General features: G+C 34.7%; 1 pseudogene; it reads left to right on the top strand.

Moving 5' to 3' along the window:
• Nucleotides 1-689: 689 nt before the first annotated feature.
• LOC132306622 (equilibrative nucleotide transporter 3-like) lies at nucleotides 690-3,891 on the top strand (annotated as a pseudogene).
• The last annotated feature ends 2,596 nt before the right edge of the window (nucleotides 3,892-6,487 follow it).

The raw sequence follows: 6,487 nt of genomic DNA, 5'->3' as shown, positions 1-6,487 counted from the left end.
TGTCTTTCTTTTTTATTTCCTTTTCTTATTTAAACAAAAGTCTTACAGTTTTTTTTTTTTGGAAAGTAACTTGAAATCTTTCAAAGTACATTTAAAAAAAAAAAAAGAAAAAAAAGAAAAAAAGAAGATAGTATATAATTGTCTTTTACCGCTCGTTGTAGCAAGTTGGGATTGTTTAAAGGGTCGTTGGTTATCATGCATATATAGGGAGGTAACTAGGACGTACCTCTGCAAACAAAAAAAAAAAAAGTCCCATAATTGATGAGAAGTATCAAAGAATATAAAAAAAAGTGTTATGCTTATCTATATCTATCTTTTGTCAACTAAAGAAATAGTAATAAATTTTAATTTGTATGAAGGAAAAAACTACTTTTGTTTGGATTACTGGAGCAGAAATGTAGTGTAGTATTATCTTAATTAGTTTATTTTCCTTTGTATTTCCAGCATTTCACTTCTCATACAGTCATACTTCTCGTGAGTCATGGCTATGATATGATAGTAGGACGTGGGGCTAAGATTGAAAGGCCTTGATATATAGTAGTTTCTCTCTTCTTTAATTATATATATATATATATATATATATATATATATATATATATATATATATCATGTAAAAGAATTCTACGGGCAGTTCATGTTACTTTCCATTATTCTGCTTCACTAATTTGATCTTTTAAGCAGATAAGGTATTCACTCTTTGAAGTTCTGAACTTGGTGCATAGGGTGTTCACCTATTTGCCATTCTTTAATATATTTTCACTATTTAGTTATTGAATTGTTTTCTCCATATATTTGAGCTTTTGTGTTGGATATTTCATAGTGCATATTTACTTTATTTTTGTTAATAGAAAAGAAGACATGACTATTGCTGAAGTAAACGGAGCTCCAACCAGGCTTGAGGTTTGTGACTCGATTTGGTTTATGCAGAGGGAAGTGGAATTATACAAGAAGATAACTAATTTGTGTTTTTCCCTTCAATTTCAGGGAAGGTTTTGTACAATGGTATTATGTTGGATTCTTGGACTCGGCTCCCTTGTGTCATGGAACAGCATGCTGACGATTGGAGACTACTACTATCATTTGTTCCCGGTACTTAGCCCATAGTTATTTTCCATCCTTCTTTTCAGATTATGACTCTTTCCTTTAAATTGATTCATTTTATACATCTTTCCCGCCAACATAATATCAAGGACAAATTTCCCACCAACATAAATTGAATGTCACAAAACACTTATCCAATGTAAAATTATGATTTTTGATTTGATTTTAAACCTGTGCACCAATTTCTTTTGTGGTGTGTTTCTTTTGCATAGAAGAAATACCATCCTGCCAGGGTACTTACCCTCGTTTATCAACCGTTCGCATTTTGTACAGTTGCAATACTTTCATGCAATGAGTCAAGGATTGATACAAAGCGACGTATCATAACGGGATACATCCTTTTCTTCTCGAGTACTTTGTTGCTCTTAATTGTAAGTACTGCCACTGCTCCATTTGTCTGATGTTGTTGTCCATGTTCTTGAATTGGCTCCATTTGGTTTTAGAAATCCATAATTCAAAGAACGTCAACTCAGAATTATGCTTCCAACCAACTCGACTCCATTTTTCTTTCATCTTTGACAGTTGGATTTAGCTACATCAGGAAAAGGAGGGATCGGAACTTTTATTGGCATATGTGTCTTAGTTGCTGCTTTTGGGGTTGCAGATGCCCATGTTCAAGGCGGAATGGTTGGAGACTTATCATCATGAGCCCCGAGTTCATCCAAGTCAGTCTTGTGGTTAAATGTATTTTTTTTTCTTATGTTCCTTGACCACTTTTATGAAAATTCCTGCTATGGATGTTGCAGTCATTTCTCGCTGGTTTGGCTGCATCAGGGGCTCTGACCTCTGCTTTGAGGCTAATCACAAAAGCAGTTTTCGAAAAATCTGATAATGGTGAACGCAAGGGGGCTAGTATGTATGGAACCATTTCAGATTTTTGTCGTGAAGTTTCAAAAGTTTTTGTTGATAACTTTGTCTGTTATTACTTCTTCTGCAGTGTTATTCCTTGCCATCTCCACATTCCTTGAGTTTCTATGCATATTACTATATGCAATCGTCTTCCCCAAACTACCAATTGTGAAGCACTACTGCTCAAAGGCAGCCTCCGAAGGATCAACAGCTGTTTCCGCTGACCTTGCTGCTGCTGGCATACAAACACAGGCAAGTTAAAAGAGTATAAAATGTCTTTCAATCATGCAATACTCAATGTTCAATAGGTTTTTAGTTTCGAAACTTTAAGATGATTTTTGGAATCCATGCAGACTGAAGATGATGCTATGCCACTGGAGCGGTTGAGCAACAAACAATTATTCTTTCAGAACGTAGATTATATGTTATGCATTTATTTAATATATGTCTTGACTTTGTCAATTTTCCCCAGGTTCTTATATGAAAATACGGGATCACACAAGCTAGGACCTTCATGGTAAGTGTTCATTTATGACAATGCTAGTTAGCATCTTTAATGGTTATTTAACAGCCATTTTCGTCTTGTCCTGTGAAACCACTATTTCTTTGAAAGCATATGGTTAGTATGTGATGTTATATTGTTTTCATAGCATTCAGAAAATTCTGTCGATTTAAGAATAAAAAAAATATATAGTAAAAGAAACTAGCATTGTTTAGATTTTTTGTTATACTCTTTTGTTAGCCTTTCTTACTTGCTGGTTTACTGTAATAATTCATTTTCTTTATATATTCTTAACATTAGGGTTGCGCATCAAGAGAGATTATTAAATGAGATTACATCATGTTCTTGTGGTCTCCAAATGGCCTATAATAGTTCTCATTGAAAAACATCTTGCACAAGTTCTCCAAACGGCCTATAATAGTTGTCATGTAGTTTGAAACTGAGAAACTTAATGGCATATACTAATTTCTTAGTTTCAGAACCATTGCCTCCTTGGAATTTTCACATAAAATTAATAAGAACTTGCATACAATTAAAATCCCCCGAATGATAGCAAACAACTTGGCTCTGGCAATCACCCTTTTCATTAGATAATTTATAGATTCACCGAGTTTGACCTCAAATTTGACGCTGCTACTGATTAGAAAATTTTCACATTGGTGATCTTTCAGGTATCCAATTGTTCTGATAGTAATGTACAACGTCTGGGATTTTATATCAAGGTACATTCCCCTCGTGAAATGCCTGAAATTGGAGTCAAGAAAGGGCCTCATGTTTGCAATACTGTCCCGTTTCTTGTTCATCCCTGCATTTTACTTCACTGCAAAATACGGTGATCAGGGATGGATGATAACACTCGTATCCATCTTGGGACTAACCAATGGTTATCTTACCGTCTGTGTCCTGACAGTGGCTCCTAAAGGCTACAAGGTTAGTTAACATTTTTTTTTCGTAAATCTTTTCTGATACATAGCATCAAAGTCCAAAATGTGTATGAAATCAAAATTTTCATTTTGTTTTGTAGGGTTCGGAGCAAAATGCGCTGGGCAATTTGCTAGTGTTATGTCTTTTAGGTGGCATATTTACAGGGGTTGCTCTAGATTGGTTGTGGCTAATTGGGAATGAAAATTTTTAAAGAGCCTAGTTCTTGATCTTGGTTAAAGAAAGTCAATTCACCACACAAAGTACTTCAAATCTGGATAGAGATAGAACAAGAGCCCATACTGGAGTAGTAGCAAAACTTACTGGGCTAGCTTTTATTTTTTAACAGAAACTTTTATGGACTATAGTAGTAGTAACCCTTGATCTAGAATGTGTTTCCAAGTAGTATAAATGTGATGATCTTTTTTCATGTATACTAGATGGTAGTTTGTGTGGACATGATGATAAATAAAGATCAAGAATTGACATCTTATGCAACATTTGAAACATAAACTTATATGGACTATTGGAGGCAGATATTTAAGAAATCTGATGAACTTTAAAGCAGAAGTTGCAAAAACAGGGTTGAGCATGACTGACTCATCTCATTTTTCTCTCTGCAGCTAACAAGGGCATTACAGGCCACATGTATTTTACTATAGAGAGCGGCCTGACTCCAATTCTCACATTGACAACTCGCGTGTGCAATCTATCAGTGTATCACATCAATAAATGTATGGACTTAATAAGAGTGCGATACTTATCCTCTTACATTGTAGAAAATAAACACTAAAATATAAATTGGAACCACTTAAAATAGTAAGAGTTCTAAGTATCAGCTCAGTCACGTATTTGACTTGTTTTTTTTTTTCAAAAATTAAAGCAATTTTCATAGATTAAAAGTATGTACAAGAGGCCTTAGGCCCAAAGAAACATTACAAGCCCAAAACAGCATGAAGCTGTTAAAATCGGCCCAACAAGGGAAGACCCGAACCCAAATGGAAAACTACCATTAACGGCATCAGCTGTCAATGGCAACCATATACAATCCAGTGATATCAATTCACAGCTGAGCCGTCGTGATTCAGTCTGGAGAGCGTGGAGGAGGTCTTGTAAAAGACGGTGAGATGTTCCGATCCATGAGAATAGATCTAGATGCCGAGCAATCCTTGAGACGGCCAAGCTTCAAGATGGCAGCAATGGTGGAAGAGATCTTAGCACAGACAACCCTCTGCGAACTTTCTTCCCTCTGAAGATTCTGGCATTCCTTTCTTCCCAAGTATGGTACACTATGGCTGATAAGCCCAATTTCCTGTATAGATTTTTAGGTGTGTTTACATTCCACCGAGAACTAGACCACTGTACAAGGTTCTCCTAATTGGTAATAGCTGTCTAAATTTTGCACTTATCCTTGATGAAACGCCATACAGGAGAGGTGAATGAGCAATTAAGTAGTAACTGGTATTGAGATTCAGGAGACATAATCCACAAGGGACATAAGTTTTGGTGGTTGGTCATAGACTTATTGTCAAGGTTTGGTAGTTTAGATTGAGCAGCTGTGATACCCCCGGATTTCCGAACGCGAGTTGGCCAAGCCCATGCCCAAATACCCAAGGATATCAAAACAAATTGATAATAAACGAACACAAAGTACAAAAGAATAAAGAAGAATAAATAAAATGCTGACAAGAAACTAAAATGATAATCTAATAATAAACCTCATAATATATTTCCATTAATTAATAAACTCTTCTGATACAACTGATCCTCCAAAATACAACTCGGGAATCCATACTGTGTGGACCCCTAGAAAATCTAAACTAAACAAATTACAGTAATCTAAAACAGGAAACTGAATCATAAAGGAACTCTTATGTAGCATCGGAAGAATGAAGTAAACTGATCCCCGCTCAGCACGAACAACCTCTATTCGTGACGAACACCTGAAAAATAATGGTGGGTCAGGCCCACAAACAAGTTTTACTCTACTACAGTTCAAGCAGAGATCAGATACACGTATACATCCTAGTCAATCCAACAATAACTAGTAGTCCGTATATATATATATACACACTAAAGGAACCTCACTAGACTATAGGGTTATCTCAACCTGAATAGTAGGCAACATGCAAAACGCACATATAGTGGGCATGAGTACCTAGACCTACCAGGGTACACAACTACACTATATCTAGCTACACATCCCTGGCGATATACGTGCCCTAACCATTGATTCTGAGACTCAAGCTCATATCATGACACCATACTTATATATATATAATCTAGTAACCATCCTATCTAGTATAAATTAATCCTCCATAAGTCATTCAACTTGTTCAGCTGACCTGACTTGAATATAAGTAGAACTCAACATTTTAGTTAATCCATTCCCTTATATAATAAATTAATCCTCCATAAGTCATTCAACTTGTTCAGCTGACCTGACTTAAATATAAGTAGGACTTAACATTTTAGTTAATCCATTCCCTTATATAAAACAGGTAGGACTTAACTGATAAGTTAATCCATCCTTAGAATGCCACCGTCCCATACCGGTGCATTAAACTACACAATCCAACAATTGATATAACAATTAAGGAAATACATCAAACATTCCATAAATAACTATGATAAATATGATATCAAGTTATCACATAATAGGAATGACTTATTATTTCTTTAAACTTCCTATATCATATGTCCTACACAAACTGAATACATGATGATATTTTATTATACCATTAAATAAGGATTTTCTATATCCAATTCATCCTACATATTTAATCTCAATTGCTAAAATATTTTAAAAGATTAAATCCATTCATTTGTTTAAAACATTCAAATAGCAAGCATCATTATGATTGAGTCTATTTAAATTTATTAAAACTCAAACATAGTCCCTATTTAATGTTTAGGAATCCTAGGCATGTTTTTACGTTCCATCATTCCACAGATATGAAAAATACGTAATTTAAACATGTAAAAATTCACATAAGAAATCAAATCAAAATCATGCATTTTATCAATTCATAACACAAGAACAGATATAAACCAATTTCATAAAACCTATGTTCTAACCCAATTAAACATGCATAATTATAAAATTTTGTGTTA

This window comes from Cornus florida, unplaced genomic scaffold (genome assembly GCF_030987335.1).
Source record: "Cornus florida cultivar Cherokee Brave unplaced genomic scaffold, ASM3098733v1 CherokeeBrave_3.0.0_Hap2_Chr01, whole genome shotgun sequence".
NCBI classification, from domain to species: domain Eukaryota; kingdom Viridiplantae; phylum Streptophyta; class Magnoliopsida; order Cornales; family Cornaceae; genus Cornus; species Cornus florida.
Note: the sequence above shows the minus strand (reverse complement) of the source record. Positions and strands in the feature narration are given on the sequence as shown.